Below are 25,725 nucleotides of genomic sequence, written 5' to 3'. Positions count from 1 at the left end.
CTGAAGTACTAAGAGGAGCGCGTAAAACGGTGAGGGAATATAATTAGAATAAAACCCAATTCTTTTAATTGTCTTCAGTTTAACTGTTTATTCTGAATTATTTTGAAATATGAATATGAATTTGAAACGGAATAACAATTTTAAAAAGTTTCAAACTAAGAAGTATATAGCTAATTAGAGTTCGGGGCTGTTCACACAGAACTTGTTTTTCTGCCCGTTCCATCCGTTACGCGCCTCGCCTTGGCAGGGAAAAAACCACTCCAACTTTTAAATTCGCGCCTTGAGACATCTGAGTTCTGTTCTGTTCGTTGCGCTGTGTCTAGATTTATTAGCGCCATACATCCTTCGAAGTGAACAGCCCCTAACGGGCATAGTCGTGTAATTTACGAATCCTTGTAATTCAGACTGCCGCGCTGTGTTTGCAGATTTAAATTCAGGCAGATGAGAGTCTCAGGATATCATTGGTTGGTTTACCTGACCTGCACTGTTGTCGTGTTGATCTCTTCGGTTCATCTGGCTCCGATGTCGGACCAGTACTCCCGGGGTGTGGTAAGATTAGTTTTTTCTCCCTTATTACAACGAGCCTTGTTCTGCATTAGAAAGAAAACTTACTACTAAAAAAAAAATTACTTGAATGGTTGCTAATTATTTTGCTAAAGATTCAGCCTATTATCACAGATCAAAGACTTTACACATTATTATTATTATTATTTTTAAAGCAATTTGTATTGTTAAGTTTGCTAACATAATATTTTTTTTAATGCTATTATTATCTTTATGGCATTTATTTAATGCTGCTATTTTGACCGTTATTTTGCCATGCATACTCCTATATATATATATATATATATATATATATATATATATATATATATATATATATATATATATATATATATACATACATGCACACACACACACACACACACACACACACACACACACACCGATCAGCCATAACATTAAAACCACCTGCCTAATATTGGCCAACCCGCATCTCAGGATGCTATTCTTCTCACCACAGTTGTGCAGAGATCTTTGTCAGCTCGAACCAGTCTGGCCATTCTCTGTTGACCTCTCTCATAAACAAGGTATTTTCGCCTTATGGGAAGAATTGCAAAGAAAAAGCCACTTTTGAAACAGAAAAACTAAAAGAAAAGTTTAGAGTGGGCAAAGAAACAGACATTGGACAACAGATAATTAGAAAAGAGTGTTATGATATTAACCCCATTGAGGTTTTTTGGGATCAGCTAGACTGTAAGCAAGGCTGTATAGTAACAAATTACAAATACTCAAATTACTGTAATTAAGTCATTTTTTTCCCAGGAATTGTACTTTAAGTAGTTTAAAAATGCATATTTTATGTACTTGAATACATTTTAAGTGATGTAACTGTAATTTTACTGCACTATTCTCCCTGTGTCTGTGTTCGCAACTTCCCTGTCTGGATTTTATTGTTATCCATCAACATGATAGGCTATGGAGAGTCTTATAACTCCCATCAAATCACTCCGGTTACAATCAGTCACTCAAAAACTTGAACGGCAGCTGTATAGATTTTGCGCCAATGTTGAGGATGCCTCAAACACATTTCAACACCTCAATATCCACCGCCGCACCTGAAAGGGATTTTTGCAATGAAAAAGGTCAATTGCTTGATCGTGTCATGTGAGATTAGCCAGATATCAGCATTAATACTGCCTCTAATTTGAAGAAACATATTGAGATAAATTACATATTTCTGTTCTATGTGTGTATAATGTAGCCTGTAATTTAGCTGTCATAGAGATTATTAGGTTGCTGTGAGAGATTAATGCAATGCTATCAATACGGCTGGGCGCTAAAATTATATTGATGTTTAATGGAAAAAAGTAATGTCCTCGATATCAATGATACAATATTTTGTATTTTCTATACTTGGCCTATGTTCTACATCTAGACCAGGGGTGTTCATTACATTGATCGTGATAGCAAGAGCACCACTGGTTGGTTGAGCAACCAGCCATGAAAGATTGACTTTTTTCTTTCCTGTCGTCTGTAGCTGCATGCTGTTTGATTAACAGATGGCTAATGTTTGTGTGTTTTACATGCACCTAAATGATCAAATACACTTTATAATTCCTCCAATGCCCGTCTTGGTGAGGCATTAACGTAAACGCAGTCGTTTGTGTCTAAAGTGAACGTAAACAGTGGGACAAAAAGCATATTTGTAAATGTCGGACTTGAAAAAAAATTATTAAAATTATCTTATCATTTACTCAAACTCATGCCATCCCAGATGTGAATGACCTTCTTTCTTCAGAAGAACACAAATTAAGATTTTTGAAAATTATTTCAGCTCTGTAGGTCCATACAATGCAAGTAAATGGGTGCCAAAATTGTTATGCTCCAAAATGCACATAAAAGCAGCATGAAAGTAATCCTTACAACTCCAGTGGTTTAATTCATGACTTGATTAAGTGATATGACAGGTGTGGGTGAGAAACATCAATATATATGTCTTTTTTTTGCTAGAAATTCTTCTCTCTGCCCAGTAGGTGGCGATATGCATGAAGAATGTAAATAACCAAAAACACAAAAAAGTAGTATGTGAAATTTAAAATGGAGATTGACTGAGCAGGGACGAGAATTAATAGTAAAAAAGGAATTAAATCTGTTCCTCACCCAACCTATCATATCACTTCTAAAGACATGGATTTAACCACTGGAGGCAAATGGATTAGATTATTTTTATGCTGATTTATGTGATTTGTGGAGCTTAAATTTTTTTTGCACTGATTCACTTGAATTTCTGTAATCATGTCGCCCTTTCATCCAATCAGATTCATGTAGTGTTTATCATAGGTAAGTGATGTATTTTAAAAGTTGGCAGTCAAAAACACCTATAAAATACTTATATTTTGTATTTTATTCTGGCAAACAGCCATAAAAGGAAATGTAAAATTACGGTATGTGTGCTACATTTTGAATTTGCAGCTTACAGTGTTTATTGTAATGGGGCATAGATTTTGCAACTCAGTATTCAATACACACAACTCATGAGTACTTTTAAATTAGCTACTCTTTTACTCTTACTTTGGTATTTATGACAGGTAATTTTACTCACACTACATTTTTTGGGAAGTAACAGTACTTCTACTTGAGTATGATTTTTCTACACTCTTTCCACCCTTGACTGTAAGATGCGTGAGAAGTGCCCGACAAGACAGCCAAGTCTATGGCAAGTGCTACAGGAAGCGTTGGGTAAAATGTCACCTGTGTATCTAGACAAACTAACAGCTAGAATGCCAAGGGTCTGCAAAACGGTCATTGCTGCATGTGCTGAACTATTTGAAGTAATTTAAGAAGTTCTCAATTCGTTTTTCAAATTGCAATAGTAATTTTTCACGTTATTAATGTCCTGACTATACATTGTGATCTGTTGAATGCCACTTTGGTGAATAGAAGTAGCAATTTCTTTCCAAAAGAGCAAAATATGAATATTATTCCAAAGTTTTGGCCGCCAGTCTATATAGAATGGTGGGAAAAATATTTTCATCCTTGATAAATATGAGCAAAGAAGACTGTAAAAAATATGTCTTTATCATTTATCCTTTTGATCTTTCATTCAAAATATTCACAAAACTATTGGATATCAAACAATTGCAAACACAAAAAGTTTTATCAAAAAACGAATATGTTTGTCAAATACATGTGTGTATTTGGTACCCTTTTATTCCCCATAATTATTGGCACCCTTTTATTCAATACTTTTTGCAACCTCCCTTGATAACAGGTCTGATTCTTCTCCTATAATGCATAATGAGGTTGGAGAATTCATGGCAAGGGATCTGAGACCATTCGTCCATACACAATCTCTCTAGATCCTTAAAATTCCGAGGTCCACATGGTGGACACTCCTCTTCAGTTTACCCCACAGATTTCTATGCACTGTAAAACATTTCAAGTTGGTTAAGCTTAGAAACGAAAGTGTGATGCGGAGGAGGGCGGGGCTGGGCTGTCACTACGCACACCTGGCCCCCACTCGGGCTAATCATCCGAGGAGAGGGATAAGTGCAGCAGGATGCGGCAGTTTGAGAGACAGAGAGAGCCACACGCAGCTGCTTTGTGTGTATTTGTGTCTTTTTTGTTTAAAGTAAATATTTGTAAAGGGATCAGTGGAAAGGAGGAGGCGAGAACCGGCTTGACGATATAAATCATATTTTAATAGTAAACTTAAAAGACAACATAAACACACACATGACGGACATGTCCGTTAACGATCTCTCTCTCCCGCACAATCCTCCGCAGTCGTCCTTTATACCTCAGAGGCTTGATTAGCCTAATACGGGACCGGGTGTGTATGATCACGGCCCGGCCCCGCCCTCCGCCCTGCCACAATATTATTTTGACTGTTTATCCAGTTCTCGCCTCCTCCTTTCCCATTTTAACCTTGTTACAGAAAGTTCACCTGCTGTCTTAAAAATGTGAGTAATCTCAACTTGAAGATGAGTTTTGTTTTACAAGTTGTTTAACTACTTACTAAGAGTCACTTTATCTTGTCAAATAAAAACACAATTCCTCACTATTTCAACTATATTCAAGTTAAGATAACAAACTTTATTCATATCAATTGCCATTTTAAGAGCACTAATGTTTTTAAATTGTTTCTTAAATGTATTTCTCATCTTGACTAATAACAGCAAGTTTGCCAGTTTCCTTATTTAATTGGAATGAACTTAAAACCTATCTGCTCAAAAATATCAAATTTATTTAAACAAGAACAATGTTACACAAGATTTAACATTGGTCTGGGAATTTATTCCTAGTGGGACAACAGGTTCTAATAAAGACTGGTTGTAAAAATATCCATTTCATCAAAATAATATCCAGGTTTCTCCATTGTTTTACAGAACTAGTGTAGTCACTTTCGCAGAGCACGGTCAATGTGCTGAACATTTTACCATGCATGAAAGTGGCAATGTTATAAAATTTTATCAACACAAGTTAAAAAATACAAACTCACCTCCTCGCCAACTTTGAGATACTCACCAGAAATTCAGCTACTCCATCTCATTCAAAAAGGTGGCAATTTCTCTGTATTTCCTGTTCAGTATCACCCAACCTCAGTCAGTCAGTCAGTGTTTACATACAACAGCACTACGTGATCACTCGTTTTACTTCTACACTACTAAAACTACAAAATAGCTTTAAATGGCTTTAAATGAACAACTTCAGCATTAAGACTCATCACAGCTGAGAGACGCAACAGGCTGATTAATTACACAAACTCAAGGCGCTTACCTCTTACCTGACATTCCTCGCTGGATAAATACTGTTTAAAATAGCGGAGGAGATTGCGGTTCCCATAGTGAAAGACTCTTGTGCACCAGCTACCGCAAAATAGGGAGAATTACCCCCAATTGAATGGCTATTTTTCCACTGAGAAAGCTGATCTTCAGAAAGCTGATCGCATCTCTGCTTGAGAGTGGCAACAGGTGATGGAACACGCTCCATCTCTCTCTCTCTCTCTCTCTCTCTCTCTCTCTCTCTCTCTCGTGCGCATGCGTGGGCGTTTGCTGAGTGAGTCGAGTGTGAATTGGAGCATGACTGTGGAGTCCTTTCCTATTTCAAAGGTCTGTTTACTTAAGTGTTGTTTCTCTCACTGTCTTTATTTATTTATTTTTACTGTGTATGGTCACAAAGCACTGAAAATATTGTGGTGAGAACGGGGAGGTTGTGTCAGTCAGTTTTTTAGACTGGCTGCCATGGCGAGTGTGGAGATGGCGAGGTATGAGCAACTCACCCGAGTGCTCAGTTGAAGGATGTGTGTTAGCGGTAGGAGAGGTGGTTGGTCACAGTAGCATTCGTTCGGTGTCACGAATGAACGGTGCTGTGGTGTTATTCTTGGATAAAGTTGAAAAAGTGAACGTTATATTTGAAAATGGGATAGTTCTCAATGATAGTTTGATTAAGGTTTTTCCACTTGTTAATCCAGCGAGAAAGGTTTTGATTTCTAACGTGCCCCCATTTATTAGTGATGAAGCGTTGCAATGCAAATTATCTCGTTATGGACAGTTGGTTTCTGCGATTAAGAAAATCCCTCTAGGATGCAAATCCCCATTGTTGAAGCACGTTGTGTCTTACAGAAGACAAATACATATGATTTTGAGGAGTGATATTGATGAACTGAATATTGCTTTTAAATTAAATGTTGATAGCTTTGATTATGTAATCTTTGCAACAACTGAGATCATGAAATGCTTTGGATGTGGGAAAGTGGGGCACCTGGTACGCGCTTGTCCTGATAAAAGTACTTCAAATGGTACAGAAGATGAAAGTCTGTCTCAAAGTAACAATTAAGGTCAGAGTGTGGAAAAAGAAAGTGAAGTTAGTGAGGTTTCGGATTTGAGTGTGGACAAAGAAGAACCAGGAAGTAGTAAAGTGTAATGAGAAACTAATTAAAAAAATTATGAGACATTGGATATTGAGTTTGATGAGATGGTGGGTGAAATACTTAAAGAGGATGAAGCAGTATTTAAAGTGCCATCAGTGAAAAGGAAGTCGAATCTTTGTGAGATGGCTACTACATCAAAGAATAAGGCACAAGATGAGACTGTTACTAAAAGTTCTGAGGAGGTTTTGAATGCAAGTGATTTGTCTGGCTCAGAAAGTGTGCAAGAATTTTTTGAAGTGCAAGTTGATGAAAATGTGAGACAAGACTATAGTGGTTACAGTTTGGAAAGAATTACGTTTCCTGCAACGTACAAAAGGAATGAGGAATGTTGAAGTTATAGACTACTTTCCTGATCTTTCCTTGTTTATTGACAAAAAGGTGAAATATGTCTGTCAAATCCTGAGGTGTATCGTCTAAAAAAGATTGTACAAAAAGTGCGTCCTCAGACATTGCACAATGATATGTCACAAGAATAATGGAGTAATATGGACCTGGCTTTATGTGTGGTTTCATCCCTCATAAGGAGTAATTTTAAAATGTCATCCCTGAATGTAAATGGGGCGAGGGATGCAAGCAAAAGAGCACAGGTTTATGAGTTAATGAAATTGAAATATATAGATGTTATGTTTTTGCAAGTAACTCATAGCACAAAGGAAAATGAAGTTGAATGGATGAAGGAGTGGGAAGGAAATATTGTTTTGAGTCATAAGACTTCTCTTAATGCTGGACTGGCTGTTTTGTTTTCAAGACCTGTCTACCAATATCGTATGATGTTATAGAAGTAATACAAGGTAGATTAATTAAGATAACAGCTAAGTTTGAAAATGTTACTATGGAATTGGTAAATGTTTATGCTCCTGTAAAGTCATTGGAAAGAATGTTGTTTCTTGAATCTTTATGTGGTTGTCTGAAACAATGTAATATGGAAAGTTTTTAGTACTGGGTGGAGATTTTAACTGTATGTAACAACCCTCACGGGAAGGAGGACAGGAAACGAGGCTTCAATACAAAGGTAAGGCTTTAATTGCCGTCTTTCTCACAAGATGTCACACAATATAACACAAGCACACTGGGTTGGCTTGTCGGGTTCTCTCTCGACTGGAGGCTCTGTGTCTGCTTTTATGCCGCTCTCCTCGTGCTCACTGGAATTAGAGACAGGTGTTAGGCATAATTTAGCTCAGGTGTAAGCGCCCTTACCGCTTTCCTCTTACGGACGGGCGCTTGACCAAGCCCCCGCTGCCACACTGTACAAGTAATGATTTAGATAGAAATCATTTTGAACCTCATATGGCATCAATAAATAAATGACTAAATATGATTAAAACTTGTCAACTTTGTGATATGTTGAGGAGTTTTTATTGTAATGAAAGGCAAAATACATGGGCCCATGTGAAAGAAAATTACATTTCTTTAGCAAGATTAGATATTTTTATTGTTTTAAATATCAGAAACAATTTTTAAATCTTGTTATATTTGTCCTGTTGGTTTCTCTGACCACTCAATGGTAGTAGCATGTGTATTTATTAATTCTGTTAAAAATAAGAGTGCCTATTGGCATTTTAATAGCGCTTTACTTGAAGATGCTCATTTTTGTAAATGTTTTTTTTTTGGTTGGGGTGGAAATCTAAAAAGTCTTTATTTACATCAATACAACAGTGTTGGGATATTGGGAAGGTGCAGATACAAAAACTCTGTATCATCCATCCATCCATCCATCTTCAACCGCTTATCCGAAGTCGGGTCGCGGGGGCAGCTGCTCTAGCAGGGGGCCCCAAACTTCCCTATCCCGAGCCACATTAACCAACTCTGACTGGGGGACCCCAAGGCGTTCCCAGGCCAGTGTGGAGATGTAATCTCTCCACCTAGTCCTGGGTCTTCCCCGAGGCCTCCTCCCAGCTGGACGTGCCTGAAACACCTCCCTAGGGAGGCGGCCAGGGGGCATCCTTACCAGATGCCCAAACCACCTCAACTGACTCCTTTCAACGCAAAGGAGCAGCGGCTCTACTCCGAGCTCCTCACGGATGACTGAGCTCCTCACCCTATCTCTAAGGGAGAAGCCCGCCACCCTTCTGAGGAAGCCCATTTCGGCCGCTTGTACTCGCGACCTAGTTCTTTCGGTCATGACCCAACCTTCATGACCATAGGTGAGGGTAGGAACAAAAATTGACCGGTAGATCGAGAGCTTTGCCTTTCGGCTCAGCTCTCTTTTTGTGACAACGGTGCGATAGAGCGAGTGCAATACCGCCCCCGCTGCCCCGATTCTCCGGCCAACCTCCCGCTCCATTGTCTCCTCACTCGTGAACAAGACCCCGAGGTACTTGAACTCCTTCACTTGGGGCAAAACCTCATTCCCTACCTGGAGTACGCACTCCATCGGTTTCCTGCTGAGAACCATGGCCTCAGATTTAGAGGTGCTAATCCTCATCCAAGCTGCTTCACACTCGACTGCCAAGCGATCCAGTGAGAGCTGAAGGTCACGGACCGACATGACATGAAGACAACATCATCTGCAAAAAGCAGCGATTAGATCCCCAGCCCACCGAACCGCACACCTTCCCCACCCCGACTACGCCTCGATATCATGTCCATGAATATCACAAACAGGATTGGTGACAAAGCGCAGCCTTGGCGGAGACCAACCCCCACATGGAATGAACTTGACTTCGTGCCGAGGACCCGGACACAGCTCTCGCTTTGGACGTACAGGGATTGGATCGCCCTAAGAAGGGACCCCCCCACCCCGTACTCCCGCAGCACCTCCCACAGTCTCTCTCGGGGGACCCAGTCATACGCCTTCTCCAGATCCACAAAACACATGTAGACCGGATGGGCATACTCCCAGGCCCCCTCCAGGGTCCTTGCGAGAGTAAAGATCTGGTCCGTAGTTCCACGGCCAGGATGAAAACCGCATTGTTCCTCTTCAATCCGAGGTTCGACAATCGGCCGAACCCTCCTCTCCAGCACCTTGGAGTAAACTTTACCAGGGAGGCTGAGAAATGTGATACCCCTGTAGTTGGCACACACTCTCTGATCCCCCTTTTTGAAGAGGGGAACCACCCTCTCTGCCACTCCTTAGGCACTTAGGAAATCCCAGATTTCCACGCAATGTTGAAGAGGCGTGTCATCCATGACACCCCCTCCACATCCAAAGCTTTCAGCATTTCTGGTCGGATCTCATCAATCCCCGGGGCTTTGCCACTGCGGAGTTGTTTGACTACCTCAGTGACCTCCCCCAGGGAAATAGAATCTGATCCCCCATCATCCTCCGGCTCTGCCTCTACCATAGAGTGCGTGTTGGGATTTAGGAGTTCTTCAAAGTGTTCCTTCCACCGCCCAATAACCTCCTCGATTGAGGTCAACAGCGTCCCATCTTTGCTGTATACAGCTTGAATGGTTCCCCGTTTCCCCCTCCTAAGGTGGCGGACGGTTTTCCAGAAGCACTTTGGTGCGGACCGAAAGTCCTTCTCCATGGCTTCTCCTAACTTTTCCCACACCCACTGCTTTGCCTCCCTCACGGCCGAGGCCGCAGCCCTTCGGGCCTGTCGGTACCTTGCAACTGCCTCTGGAGACCTCCGGGACAACAAATCCCGGAAGGCCTCTTTCTTCAGTCGGACAGCTTCCCTGACCACCAGTGTCCACCACGGTGTTCGAGGGTTACCACCCGTTGCGGCACCTAAAACCTTGAGGTCGCAGCTCTCCACCGCGGCTTCAGCAATGGAAGCTTTGAACATTGCCCACTCGGGTTCAATGTCCCCAACCTCCGCAGGGATGCCTGAAAAGCTCCGCCGGAGGTGTGAGTTGAAGATCTCGCGGACAGGGACCTCCTCCAAATGTTCCCAGTTCACCCGCACTACTCGCTTGGGCTTCCCAGGTCTGTCCAGAGTCTTTCCCCACCCCCTGACCCAACTCACCACCAGATGGTGATCGGTTGACAGTTCTGCCCCTGTCTTTACCCGAGTGTCCAAAACATATGGCCTCAGATCCGACGACACAATTACAAAATCGATCATCGACCTTCGGCCTAGGGTGCTCTGGTACCACGTACACTTATGAGCATCCTTATGTTCGAACATGGTGTTTGTTATAGATAATCCATGACTAGCACAGAAGTCTAATAACAAACATCCACTTGAGTTCAGATCAGGGAGGCCGTTCCTCCCAATCAAGCGTTTCCAGGTGTCCCTGTCATTTCCCACGTGTGCGTTGAAGTCACCCAGCATCACTATGGAGTCCCCTACTGGGGCCCTATTCAGGACTCCATTCAGGGTCTCCAAGAATGCCGAATACTCTGAACTGCTGTTCGGTGCATATGCACAGACAAGTCAGAGTTTTCCCCCCCACAACCCGTAGGCGTAGGGAGGCGACCCCTCATCCACCGGGGTAAACTCCAACGTAGTGGCGCTCAGCCGGGGACTCGTGAGTATCCCCACACCCGCCCGTCGCCTCACACCCTGGGAAACTCCAGAGAAGAATAGAGTCCATCCCCTATCCAGGAGTACGGATCCAGAGCCAAAACTGTGCATCGATGTAAGCCCCACCAGATCCAACTGGTAACGCTCCACCTCCCTCACTAGTTCTGGCTCCTCCCCCCCCCAGTGAGGTGACATTCCACATCCCCAGAGCAAGCCTTTGCTGCCCGGGTCTGGTCCTTCGAGGCCCACGGCCTTCACTGCCGCCCATATGGCAGCACACCCGACTCCTGCGGTTCCTCCAATGGGTGGTGGGCCCAAGGGATGTAGAGGGGGGTTCCACGTCGCTTCTTCGGGCTGTGCCCGGCCGGGCTCCGTGACAAGCCTGGCCACCAGGCGCTCGCCGACGAGCCCTCCATCTGGGCCTGGCTCCAGACGGGGGCCCCGGGCTTCCTCCGGGCAGGGTAGCTCCTCCTTTTGCCGTTTTATCCATGAGTCATTGTGAACCATTCTTAGTCTGGCCCCTCACCTGAGACCACTTTGCCTTGGGAGACCCTACCAGGAGCACATGGCTCCAGACAACACAACCCTCAGGATCATAAGGGCACACAAACCTCTCCACCACGATAAGTATCAGTACACTTTTAATGTTACTAGAGACATGGTTCAATCCATGAGAAGTCTAGAGATGGATATTGTGGAACTTCAGGCTTTAAATGGAGCCACTGCAAATCAAAACCAATTGCAGGCTCTTAAAGGGAAAAAAGCAGCATTAGCTGATCTATTAGGTAAAAGATCTCAGGGGGCATTGGTTAGATCCAGATTTCAGGGTCTTTCTGAAATGGATGCCCCGTCCAAGTTCTTCTTCAGTTTGGAAAGGAAAAATGGCCAAAGTAAAAGTATACAGTGTTTACGGTCAGAAGATGGAAAAATTCTTACTGAGGTTTCTGATAGTCGTAAAAGGGCTGTCTGTTTCTATAAGGAGCTGTATGCCCGCAGTTTTGTGGATGGCCAGTTAACGGCTGAATTTGTGTCAGATCTTCCAAAAGTGAATGAAGATTCATATGCAAAACTGGTATGTCCCTTAGCAATAGAGAAACTTTTCAATACTTTGCAGAGTATGACAAATGGTAAAGCACCAGGATTAGATGGGCTGCCTGTTGATTTTTATAAGGCATATTGGCACTTGTTGTGAGAAGATTTACTTGCAGTTTTAAGTGATAGTTTGGATAAAGGACAACTACCACTAAGCTGCAGAAGAGCTGTCTTAACTTTGCTCCTCAAGAAAGGTGATCTTAAAGAGATAAAATACTGGAGACCAGTTTCTTTATTATGCACTGATTATAAGATTTTATCAAAAGCTTTGGCAAACAGACTGAAGGAGGTGATTGGACAGGTTATACATTTAGATCAATCTTATTGTGTACCTAATAGATCAATAGTGGCTAATATTTCCTTAATTCGGGATGTTTTGGAAGTCTCAAGACTGTTTGAGAAAAATTGTGGTCTAATTTCCTTAGATCAAGAGAAGGCGTTTGATCGGGTGGATCATCAGTTTTTATGGCATACTTTTGAAACTTTTGGTTTTCCACCTGCATTCATTGCTTTGATTAAAGTGCTCTATGAGGATATTGAAAGTGTACTGAAAGTTAATGGTGGTTTGAGTAGCCCTTTTAAAATACAAAGGGGGATTAGACCAGGATGTGCCATGTCAGGTATGCTTTACTCAATAGCAATAGAACCCATGTTAAATAAAATTAGGACTCACTTAGATGGTTTTAGATATGATGGTGCCTTTCCACCTATAAAATTATCAGCATATGCAGACGATGTTTTAGTTTTAACCAGTGGACAGGATGATATTGACAAACTGGTTGATATTGTTAACAATTATGCAAAAATCTCATCTGCAAAAGTAAACTGGGAAAAAAGTTCAGCATATAGTGTTGGAAAATGGAATGAAGGAGAACTGATTTTACCGGGGGAAATGGTTTGGTCACAAAGAGGTCTTAAATATCGTGGAATTTTTTGGGGTGATGAAATAATAATGCAATAAAACTGGGAAAATATTATTGAAAATGTAGAAGGAAGATTAGGAAATGGCTTTAACCATAAATGTCCTTTAGGGGAAGAACATTGGTAATTAATAATTTAGTAGCCTCCTCATTATGGCACAGATTCTAGAGCCTCCTGAAGGGGTTCTGGGAAAAATACAGGTCAAGATTATACATTTATTTTGGGATAGATTACATTGGTTACCACGGAATGTTCTTTATCTTCCAAAGGAAGAAGGTGGACAAGGGGTTATTGACCTTACAAGCAGGAAAGTAGCTTTTAGGCTACAGTTTGTTCAAAAGTTTTTATACAGTCCAAGTATATCATGGTTTGGAACAGCTTGTTGCCTTTTAAGTAAGGTTGGAGGGCAGGGTTTTAGAAGAAATATCTTTTGGACAGATTGTAGGAGTTTTAATTTGAAGTTTATTTCTTCCTTTTACGAGAGTGTAAGAAAATCATGGTGTGTGGTACAGGTTAATAGATCAATGTCATATAAGTCTCTGTATTGGTTTTTGGAAGAACCTTTGATTAATGGTGCTTTTATGTGGAGATGCAACCTTATGGTTGATGCAAACTTTAACTTTATGGACTGAGACAGCCCGCGGACGGGCCCTTAAATGTACAAAATAAAAGCATGCGATAAACAAAACTGCTGTGTGTACATTGGTACACATGCCACATATTTTTGGAAAGCTACATTTCTTGATTTTCTATTGATATAAACCATTTTAAGATACAATCACAACAGCAGGTACAATCTATATCTTTGTCAGACCACCAACATATAAACAACCAATAACAAAATTTAGGCAACTCACCTATGAAGCCTCATAGTATTCCACTGATCCATAACTTCCCGACAAAAACGGTGTTGTTTCATTGTCAAATGTCCAAACGATCAAATCAAGTAAAATGTTTAGTCCAAATCACATTATTACATCAATAAATATCCACAGACTCTTGTTGCATCATTTCAAAGCACCTGGCAGCTGTACCTAATCTTTCACATATTATCGGTAATAACTTCAGTTCAGATGTAAACATTTCCTATATCCGGTATCAAAATGGAAGCACGCACTCTGACCTTTCGATTGACACCTCATTTGACCCAATAGGAGCTTCCATGTCCTGTCCAAAGCCTTCAATACCCAACCACAGTCTGTGTCGAATGTAAGGGCATACCCACTTTCCTTTGTTTACTGATCAAACCAATTACATCGAAGAGTGGAAATGACTGACGCATCGTGATAGCCAATGAAATTCTGAAAACAGTGATATGCGGCTTTAGTGGGAAGATTAGAGCACGGTTCTGTAATGTGTATGCGAAAATTGCCTTGCCATTACGGAGTGTTTTGTGCGTCTGTGCGTAAAAATATTGGAGAGCTGTTTTGGAACTGTTTACACATTTGGCGATTTAAATATGGTGAAACGGACCTTGAAAAACAGGATTTTCACCCCAGGATGTGATATAAGAAGGCATTTACTGTGGAAATGATGAGTTTGGAGATGAAATTTCTGAAAACAATACTGATAATTCGGAGGCAGAGGAAATGTTTATGGAGAGATGAGACATTGCTCTGGACAAGTAAGTGTTTTCTTGTGTTTTATAACATATATTACTGTATATTCCGCATAAATAAGCTTTAGTTTGAATAATGAATACACATTTTGTAATTACCCTTTGTCGTGTGTTTCCTCAGTGAGTGTTTGAACCGTTTTTTGTATTTGTTTGTGCGTGTGTGAGGTTTTAGTTCATTGTTTGTTTCAGATCTATTGACATGCTATATAGATGTTTTGTATATTTACTGTAAATATGTATTTTTTTATATATATATATATATATATATATATATATATATATATATATATATATATATATATATATATATATAAATGGATGCGAAATACATATATAAATAAATCAATAAATATAAGTTGAAAATAAGAATATATGTTGTGTTTGAGAGTCTATTTGTTACAATGCGGGAGGTGGGGAGGGGTAGGCCCATCTATTTGTTACAATGCTGAATTCATGGGGGGAGGTGTAGGCCCATCTATTTGTTCCATAGTACATTGGCAAAGTATACAGTATTTACAGTAAATATGCATACAATAATACATATTTACACAGTCGAAAAGAAAAACTATATATATATAGAATACAGAAGAGATGGAAAAGTTGTGTCTAGCTTTGTAAATTACATTTATTTATTCTCACTGAATCAGATAGCGATTGGGAGCCGGATGCGGGCCACATAAAGTGGAGCAGCAGGACAGCACCTCATCAAGAGAGGAGGGCTTTCAGAGAGACCCTTGCTGAGGAGCTGGCAGAGTTGGGGTCTCACTCCACAGCCAGACCCGTATCTCCTGCTCCACGAAGAGCACATCACAGGCCGTTGCACATCACCAAATCTTGCACCGCTGGTCGTCTCAAGTGCAGGCAGTGTCATGCAAAGACACCAGTGAAGTACTCTTCCTGTACTCTTCCTTGTTGCTGTTAATGCTTTTATCTCTGTGTTGAATCCAAATGTGCAAGATAAATGTCTTTTCTGTGGTGAAAGAGAAACCATATTTCATTGTTTTATGCACTGTGAGAAATTAAGACCTTTGTTTGTTTTATTGGAGGTTTTATTTGCTAATGTTAATGAAATGTTTACAATGATTGTGTTTATTTTTGGTTTTAAATTTTGGAAAGGAAAAAAGAAGTAAAATTTTATCTTAGCTCAAACCAAAATGGCAATTTATATTAGTAGGAAGAATAAAATTGCTCATGACAGTAGTAACAGTTTTGAATTGTTGTTTAAGGGGCTTATAAAAGCAAGAATAAAACATGATTTTATTTTCTACACTCATATGAAGAATTTGGAAAAGTTTGAAGAGGTTTGGAGTGTAGACAAAATTTTGTGCTGGGTTGAAAATGACACATTGCAATTTGTTGAATTGTGATTTTGGTAAATGTGATTTTAAATTTTTTATTTGATGGTGTTTATATTGATTATGTGTAGTGATTAAAGGTGTTTTAAAAAAAATCTCTCTCTCTCTCTCTCTCACTTACACACACACACGCACACACACCCTGGTTTATCCAGTAACTTGTTGGAAAAAGCACAAGCCGTGATACTATTGTTGAAAGGACATTTTTTAATTACTAACAAAGACTTGGACACATCATTTATAAACATAAATGTTTTTTTTTATTTACTTGTTCACTGAACTGTTGTATATAAGCAATATCACACTCGCTATCATGCTATATGGCCCTAAATCAGCACCGCTGTGACTACCTGCAGCCGAATCTGATATAGGGCCATATCACACTCTTGTTCTTGTGATATTGCTTAAATATAGCCTTAATTTCTCATCAAAATTATAAAAGTGGGGAAATTCTAATGTGTTAAACACATGTGTTTATTATGTTTTATTGTTATATTGTTACAGCAACTGATGAGCTTGCATTCATTGATTTGAGTTTATCATTTCCAGAATGTATTTTATATTAGGATTGGCTGAGCCGTTATGGATATCTGCCTCCTCTGGACCCACACACTGGGCAGCTGCAGACTAAAGATGGCATTGAGAAGGCTATTAAAGAAATGCAGCGATTTGCTGGCCTCAAAGACACAGGCGAACTTGGTAAATGCAATGCATATTCTTTTTCCTATCACAGTAAGTAGTTCATTACTTGCAGGAAATGATCCAAGAACCTTGTTAGACCATACTTTTAGAGGTTTATTTCATCAACACACTTTTTCCATATTGCTAAACTGGGTTTTCCTGAATATTGTGAAAGAGCACGTTTGCCTCTATCTATCTATCTATCCATCCATCCATCCATCCATCCACTATCTTTCTTTTTCAAGGGATACATAAAACCTTTGATTTAAGATATTTTTGATTTATCCAAAGTGACTTACAGTACATCTAAGCAATACATTTCTTTACTACATACTTCCATGCTCCACGCCATGCTTTACCAGTTGAACTATAGAAACACATGCACACACAGCACACAATCTACACAGAATACACAGTAAACACACAAAGCACAATATATTGTTGGGCATACTATGTGGCTAAATGCACTCCATAAGGAAATTTACCTTTTTTCATTGTCATGTATCAATGTAAAAAAAAAAATTGTTTTTGGAATATTGATGGAGCAACAGAATTTGTGTTAAAATAAATAACAACCGAAGGTTGTTTTGAGTAAAATACATAAAATACCTTTTACCCCAACACTAGGGGTAGATGCGTTTTATAGGAGCCTTTAGCCCCTACAACAGATACACAAATACTGTCCAAATACTTATTGGACACTTATAAAAAATAGTTTGAATTGATGACAAAAATGACAAAACTGAAAATGATAAATAAGTATTTTGTCTCAAAAGACATACTGAATATCTGAGGTCTATATATTGATTGGAGTCCATCTGTCCTGTACATCTTTAGATAAGGACACCCTGAAACTGATGGGTACACCACGATGCTCTTTGCCAGACATAATAGGAATGAAGGACATGAGAAAGCGCAGGAGGAAAAGAAGATATGCCACCACTGGACTTCGTTGGGAAAAGTCTGATCTTTCTTGGAGGTCTGCATTTTTAGACAAAAGACTAATTTTGCTTGTTCAAGACGAACCTTAACAGACTGCAGAAATTCCTTAGAAATAGCTGACTGCCCATAAAGGGATATTCCGGGTTCAATACAAGTTAAGCCCAATCGACAGCATTTGTGGCACAATGTTGATTACCATAAAAATTGAATTTAGAATTTTCTTTAACAAAGGCAATTGAGGTTACAGTGATGCACTTCCCATGGAAATGAATGCAGCCAATTTTTGGAGGGTTTAAATTAATTAAATTATCCACAAACTGCCATTCACAGCTCTTAAAATAACCATTATGTTCTACCTTTTAACTTTTTATCATTTTTTGCAGTCACTTTTCATTAACTTGATCGTTCTTCAAACTTTCCTCTTTATTCAACCCTCTTTTTCTAGCATCCACAATTACCCATCTCTCCATCCTTTCCTCGAACCTGCTAAAGTGTACACTATAATGGACAAAGCCCTTCAAGTCTGGAGTGATGTCACCAACCTCAAGTTTCATGCCATGTCCTCAAGTGAGCAGAATAGAGCTGAAATCAAGATCTCTTTTGTTCGCTCAAATCATGATGACGGATATCCATTCGATGGAAAGGGAGGGACACTTGCTCATGCCTTCTTTCCAGGGAAGTCTGATGTTGCTGGGGATACACATTTTGATGATGAGGAGAGCTGGACCTACATAGGCAAGAACTACAAGCTTTACCAAATGTAGATTGACTGATTGACAGATGAAAGATTGTCCCAAAAATGGCAAAATGATTAAAGAGAGATTTAAATTGTGATATTATTTTCATCACTCTCATGTCGTTCCAAACCTGTATGATTTTATATTTTATTTTTCTGTGGAACATAACAGTACAAATTTTGAGGAGTCTTCACACAATAAAACCACCATAAACGTAATCCATGGTCTTGAATCGTGTGCATTAATTCCAAGTCTTTTCTAAATATATGATATATTTGTGTGAGGAGTAGGCAGAAAATCAAATTGTTATTCATTGAAAATCTTCTACCCAGCTGTAGCTCTAAAATATGGTGCCTCTAGATGTGTCGCTTTGTTTTTTTTGTTTTTCATATGCTCAGTGCATAATGTCTTAAATTACAGTCTATTAATTACATAAAGCTATTTTATGGCTTTAGAAGACTTGAAATACAGCACACATGTTGTATAGACTACTTTTGATGTATGATGTTTTTTTTTTAGCTTGACAGCCATGGTCACTTTAAACCACTGTTGTACGCAAAAGAGCTGTGTGAAATTATTATTTTATCTTTTGTGTTCCAATGAAGAAATGAAAGTAATGGTTCGTAATGACAGTTAGTCATTTGGGTGTCTTATTCATGTAACAGATGGACTTAAAATGTGACTACACTATGAGGATCTCCAATTAGTTCTTATTTTTCTCTCAATGTTTTTAGATGAGAGTGGCACTGATTTATTCTCGGTGGCTGTGCATGAATTTGGCCATGCTCTGGGTCTCTCCTATTCCTCCACTGACCCTTCCATCATGCAGCCATACTACCAGGGTGCTGTTGAAAATATTGAAACCTACACTCTTCCAGAGGATGACCGATTTGCCATTCAGTCACTCTACGGTAGGAGCTAGTTCACAATCTTTAGTTAACATAGTTACCTGCTCTGGTAATAGTTATTTCTGCTTAAAGCTTAAGTATGTAATTTCTGGGTTACTAGCATCACCAAATGTAAATTGCAAAAATAAACATTGTTTTCAAACAGCTTTTAAAAAATGCCCCCCATCTGCTGTTAATGAAACAAACAGATAGTCCTGCCCCTAACTCAGGCCATTGGTTGAGCCAATGCTGTTGTGTCGGGCTGCATGGACAGGTACTGTAGCTTTGGTATGTTGAAAAATGATATGTTGCCTGGGACAACAGTCAAATATTCAGAGTATTGATCATTATAAAAAAATACTTGAGACTAATAACAAATCAAAATCTAGTTTTCCAGACAGCTATGTAATTCATGAAAATTAAATGAAACTAATTTCTTAATTCAGTATTAGATGTGAAATGTTGGCTTCACGACTACATGGGAAGCATATCTTCCCCTAAAATTTCACAAGAAATGCAGCAATAATGACTTTATTATAAATAATTATTATAAATTACATATTACTTTTTCTGCATTTCAATATTTTAGCTAATAATTGTAAAATATCACCATCACACTGTTTAAGTAATGCAATCTGCTTTTTTTTTTTACAATAGTAAGTGGACACATGACCCATAGCACCCCATTGAAGCCGTGCTGCAATGGGAGTCTATGGCAGAATCAGATTCTTGTAGCAGGTTAGATATCAGGTGCAGTAAAGATAGGAGTTCATTGCTCAAGATGCTATAAACACATCATTTTGGGTCTTATTTAAAATTGAACATGGGCATTTCATCAATGTATTTTTGTCCCACCTGGAAGCCCATCTTCTCTATATGATGATTGCTCAAGCTTTCAAATAAGGAAGACTTTGCAACAAATGGACAACAATTGAAATGGTGATGTACATGATTGACATATTGAAATGTAAAAGCCCTCTGTCAGAGACTAATTTACAATCTGGCATTACGCATTTATTTCATCTTTCATAATCTGATATTTTGCCTATTTTGTTGCAAAAACAATTCTGAGCTTAGTTAATTATTTTCTTTTGAGTAGTATTATTTCACTGTTTGAGTAGTAGATTGAGCAGCTTTTGGAAGCAACATTCAGGGTTGGGAGGGTTACTTTTGAAATGTATTCCACTACAGATTACAAAATACATGCTGTAAAATGTCATTTGTAATGTATTCTGTTAGATTACTCAAGGTCAGTAACTTATTCTAAATACTTTGTATTACTTCTTCAACATTGGTAGATTTTTTCACTTGTTTTGACTATAAAAACCCTAAATCAAAGGTATTACTGGAAAAAAAAAAAATTATGATCTAACTGATAAAATATATGATGGTGTCTGGTAACATGTTCATGTAAAATGGCTAGAAATAGCATTTTAGCTTAGCGTAAAGCTGATAATTAACACAAGGTTTATTTCTATTTCTTCTGCTCCAAACTTACTTCAAACGTACTTCTCTGTCTGCTTGTATGAATGTAACGCATCATAAGAAAGTGTTTCATCGCTGTTCAAATGCACTTTGGATCGCATAAATTATATGTATACATTTTACCATCTGAAAGGACAAAATATTAAATGAAACTAATGACAATAAAATGCAACGTAATCTCTTCAGTAATCAAAATATTTTTTGAATTTAACTGTATTCTAATTACCAATTATTTAAATTGTAACTGTAGTGGAATAAAGTTACTAATATTTTGTCATTTAAATACGTGATCCCGTTACATATATTCCATTACTCCCCCACTCTGGCAACATCGCAGGTAAAAATAAAACATACCCCATAATAGAAAATTCAGGCCACAATTTTTTGTCAAGATAACCTTAGCTGACCATTAAAACAATTGTGGCTGTGGTTTTTGTTTATTATTTGACAGGAATAAAGAGAAATACACCAACGCTATCTTCTCCAAATCATCCTATGCCACACTTGCCTAAACCACCAAACCCACCTCGTCCAAGAATAACAATAAAGTGAGTCATGTTTTCCAGCAAACATAGACAGATACAATGCAATATGAATAACTCACTAATTATAACACCCCCAGCACTGATATCTCATATATGACCAATCATTTCACAAGTTAATTCAAAGCCTGATGTCTTTTGTAACCTTTCTGTTTGCCTAGACCTGATCCCTCAGCCCAGGATCGTTGTGATGGAAGTTTCGATGTGGTGGCAAACATTAGAGGAGAGGTTTTCTTTTTTAAAGGTACAATCATTCATTTCCAAAGCTGTCTTGAGCAAACCTGTGACTATTTGGACAAATATCCAGATTTTGCACAGCATGCATATTTGATCAATATTATCAGCCACTTAAAAGTTAAAGGTGCAATAAACCATGTTTTAATACCACATATTCATGTTCCTACAATCTAACAGATATCAGAAATAGTACAGATCTGAAAAAGTAAACATCTTTGTTATATCCCTAGTCTTTATAAAAAAGCAAACCTAAAATTAACCAATCAGAAATGCTTTCTAACTGTTAGTCATTTCAGGTGTTCAAGTTTGCTCACATTGGGTTGGCTAACATATCTTTGGAGGGTGGTAATTTTTTGTTCTTTCATATTTATTGATTGCACCTTGATAGGTGTGTATGGTCAGTTGTCTACTACACAATATTAGGATCATAAGTTCATACAGCCTCAAAATGAATACTTATATATACTTCAGATGGTTCCTTTTCTCTTCTCCATGGTTTTGGTTAGGTTCGTACTTCTGGCGAATCCACCGATCCAGTTCTCAAATGTCCTTTCACCCTGCTCTAATAAAAAACTTCTGGATTGGTCTTCCTGATGGCACTGACAAGATAGATGCAGTTTATGAAAGAGTGACGGACAGTAGAATAATCTTCTTCATAGGTCAGTAAAGGTTACAGTCAGTTGAGTTTATCCAAACTTTTTGACTGGTGGGGTATATTTTGTACATCTCTGCTTTGGATTTGGGGTCATAATGGAAGGACATATCGATTTAAAAGAGCTTGTTACAATAAGATAATGTGTGTGAACTGTATTCAGACATTACAACTATTACAGGCTGTGTAGGGTGTGTGGATGTGGTTTCTGAGGTTAAAAGGAGGTGTACATCATTTCCCCATCTATATCTTTATTTTTTCATATAGGTTCACAGTACTGGGTATTTAAAGACAATGTGGCGCTTCATGGCTACCCACGTCCATTGTCTGACTGGGGCCTGATTTCTCATGACGGAAGCAAGGTGAAGAGTGTGGAGGCAGTATTTATTTGGGCTCATAATGGAAAAACCTACCTCTTCAGCGGTGGAGAGTTCTGGAGGTTCACTGAGAGCCAGGAAACAGAAAAGAGTCTAGATGCAGATTACCCTCATAACTCCACCATCTGGAAGGGTATGCCCAATAACCCTGATGACATCATCACCTGGGAACAGGGTAATATACAGAAATAAACACTGAATCTTTTTACATGCACAACGATATGCTGAAAACAAAAAATCAAACAACACAAATAAACTTGTTTACGTGAGATTTTAAATCATCAGCTTTTGACGTCTCAACGCAAACAGTCATCCACACAAAATTTGCTCACATTAGATTCAACTGTTTATGACCTTAGCCCAAAAGAGATTTAAGACAGCATTTAAGACAACACATATTTTGGGTTAAAAGCTAAATTGGAGCGAGAATGTGCAAGTAAACATGCTCAACATTTCTCACAAATAGCCACTGTAAGTGCATTTTATGCCAGGACTTGGTATACATAATAACATGATTGACTTCATTTGTCATTACTCAGGATGTGCCGTTTCATCTGTAGCAGTCAATGTAAGGTGGCCCCAAAAGAGAATTTGGACTTATGTCACTCTTAAAAAACGTTTGGATGTTTTTGCATAAATATCAAACCAAGTGGCAGTTATTTGAAAGAAAAATCAAGCAAGCAAAACATTACACAAAATAAAGTTTGTTAGATTTGAAATGCTAAAACAGTAGATATACTGTTCAATGAAGAGAAGCACATGTGCTGTTTATCGTTGTCAAATTTAGTGGAAACTCCATAGTTAATTTGATGAACTGCATTTGTGGTTACTGTGGTTTGTGGTACTGCTAGAACACCTGTGTGAACTTGGGAAGAACTGACTTCATCCATCCACTAAAAATCCCCTTGACACCACTTGGTTAAATATAATTGCAAAAACAGCTAAAAGAAAGTTACTGTACTTCTGGGAAAAGCTCTAGCATCAGGTGTTTGCTACGGAGCACAATAGAGGTGTAGGAGTTTTGTTTTTTTTCTTTGCGGAAATAGTTTTACATTCCCTTGCAATAGATTTGGGTCCACTAGCAATAAATGAACCGTGGTTTTATTACAGTAACCATATTTTAGTAAAGCCATAGCAACCACAAAATGTATTATGGTTTTACTGTATTAAGTATGGATTAACTATTGTAATTATTGTAAAACCATTTACCATACTATAGTTTTACTACAGTAACCATATATATATATATATATATATATATATATATATATATATATATATATATATATATATATATATATATATATATTTTTTTTTTTATTTTTTGCAGTGAAACCATAGCAATAAATGAAAATGAAAGCTGTGGGGGGGTGGGCTCACCAGGTTCAACATTGGGCGTGAACGTGCTCCTACTTGGCGATTTATATATGCCACAACTGCAGTACTCTCTTTAAGAATAAAAACATCTTTCACATCTAACCAAAAGACTCTCAGTGCCAAGAGGACTCAGTTCCAGGTTATTTTTTCCAATGTAGAAAACTGATTGCACAAATGTCACCATTTCAAATTTTTTTTGTGCGGGCGCCCCGTGCCGCCCCCTGGCATTGCCGGCAAGATGCCGCCCTGGGCGCTTGCCCATGTCGCCTATTCCTAAATCCGCTAGTGGATAGCACACAGAAACATTGGGTAAAATAGTCTCTGACTATTTCATATGGCACTCTTTAACTATTTATATCAATAGATATCACATAGATAGATCACGCCATCTTAGATAGATAGATCATAAAAATGCTTTCTGATATTACCTCTTTTATGAAGGATACATGCAGTGATGACATAGATATTGGCCAAAAGGCAGCATAATCAATATTATTTTTTACCTTACAATGCTGCCAACATAGGCAGCTCACTAGATTCTGGAACAGAGCCATTTTGAATCCTTTCATTTCATAACTTCTCAGCAGATGTCTATTTCTTCAAGAACAACCTATATTGGGTGATAAAGAGGGGAGGATTGGAACAAGACAGTGTCAGTTACAGATCAACCGCGGTTGATTGGATGAAGTGTCCAGAACCGACTCCAACCAAATTTCCAGGCAATCATCAACCAAGAGAAGGGGATTGTAACTGTGCAAACAACGGAGCCTTAAAGCGGAGTGCTTCATCTGGGTTATTGTCAATCATATTCCTGCTTTTTCCAGCTTTCTTCATGTAGCCTACTTGCGATGATGCTTATCTATATGGACTGTGTCAAGTCATTTCAATTTGTTGCACTTTTCACATCACACATCGTTTTAAAGCATCTTTACAGATAATTATGCTGTAATGTCTTAAAATACTCATTGAGCAGTTTCATTTTCATTTCAGTTTTGTATTTGAAAAACATGCCTCAATTATTTGTCTTTATGTCCCCAGTGAGCAAGCTAAAATGTTACTGTGGCATAGAACCCAAAGCTCCATACGATGATAGTAAATGCAGTGAGAAAGAAAGAAAGAAAGAAAGAAAGAAAGAAAGAAAGAAAGAAATAAGACACTGGGGGCTCACCAGTCTCAAAGCACTTAAAGTGATATTACATATGTCACTTCATTTGTCTATTCAAATATTATTTAAAAAGTAGCATCACATGGTCGAAATCCCTTCTGAAATTTTTTTATGTTTTGATCTATGCAAGTGTGATCTACACATCGGCTTTATAAAAATGAAAAAAAATCTATTTTTTTTTTTTTTAAATAAAATCTATGCTTGAAATAAATTAATTTAACTGTATGAATTTATTTTTTAAAGTGTATACTATCACCCTATGGCAATGTTCAAGGTTATGTTGTGACAAATATTTCATTGTAATCCATTTGGCTTTGTACCTATATTGCATTTGTGCATACAGGGTAAATATATACATGCAGAATTTGAACTATTCTAAGCTTATCTTAATCTATTTTTTGTCAAGAAAGCAATTTGAGCAGAGTGTGTTCCACAGTATTTAGCTTACATGAGATCTAGATGCAGTGGCAAACAGAATCCACTGGGGGACATTAACACACTGAACAACACAGTGGAGTTTTCAATATCCTTTGCTGTATTATCCAGGGTTGTTACTTAAATTCACAGTTGTGCTTCTTTTGTGGGTGGTGTTTCAGCACAACAACCTGCATCTTACTCACCAACCACCTACAATCCAGTTTAAACAGGCCGTAAATCTGCTGAAATTAATTAAACCATTGCTGTTCCTCTCGGAGCAAACATGCTTTCTTTCTATGTAAATTATATTTATAGATTTAGTCTTATTCTCAAAATTGTGAACATGATAAATATCGATATTATAATATAGAAAAAAGGTGGTAAACAGAACT

At 38.5% G+C, this 25,725-nt stretch overlaps 1 pseudogene; it reads left to right on the top strand.

The window, feature by feature from the left end:
* On the top strand, positions 1-24,774 carry LOC127633224 (matrix metalloproteinase-17-like; annotated as a pseudogene).
* The last annotated feature ends 951 nt before the right edge of the window (positions 24,775-25,725 follow it).

Source organism: Xyrauchen texanus, chromosome 40 (genome assembly GCF_025860055.1).
Source record: "Xyrauchen texanus isolate HMW12.3.18 chromosome 40, RBS_HiC_50CHRs, whole genome shotgun sequence".
Taxonomy (NCBI): Eukaryota; Metazoa; Chordata; class Actinopteri; order Cypriniformes; family Catostomidae; genus Xyrauchen; species Xyrauchen texanus.
The sequence above is the reverse complement of the archived record's forward strand: the minus strand, read 5'-3'. Positions and strand labels throughout refer to the sequence as shown.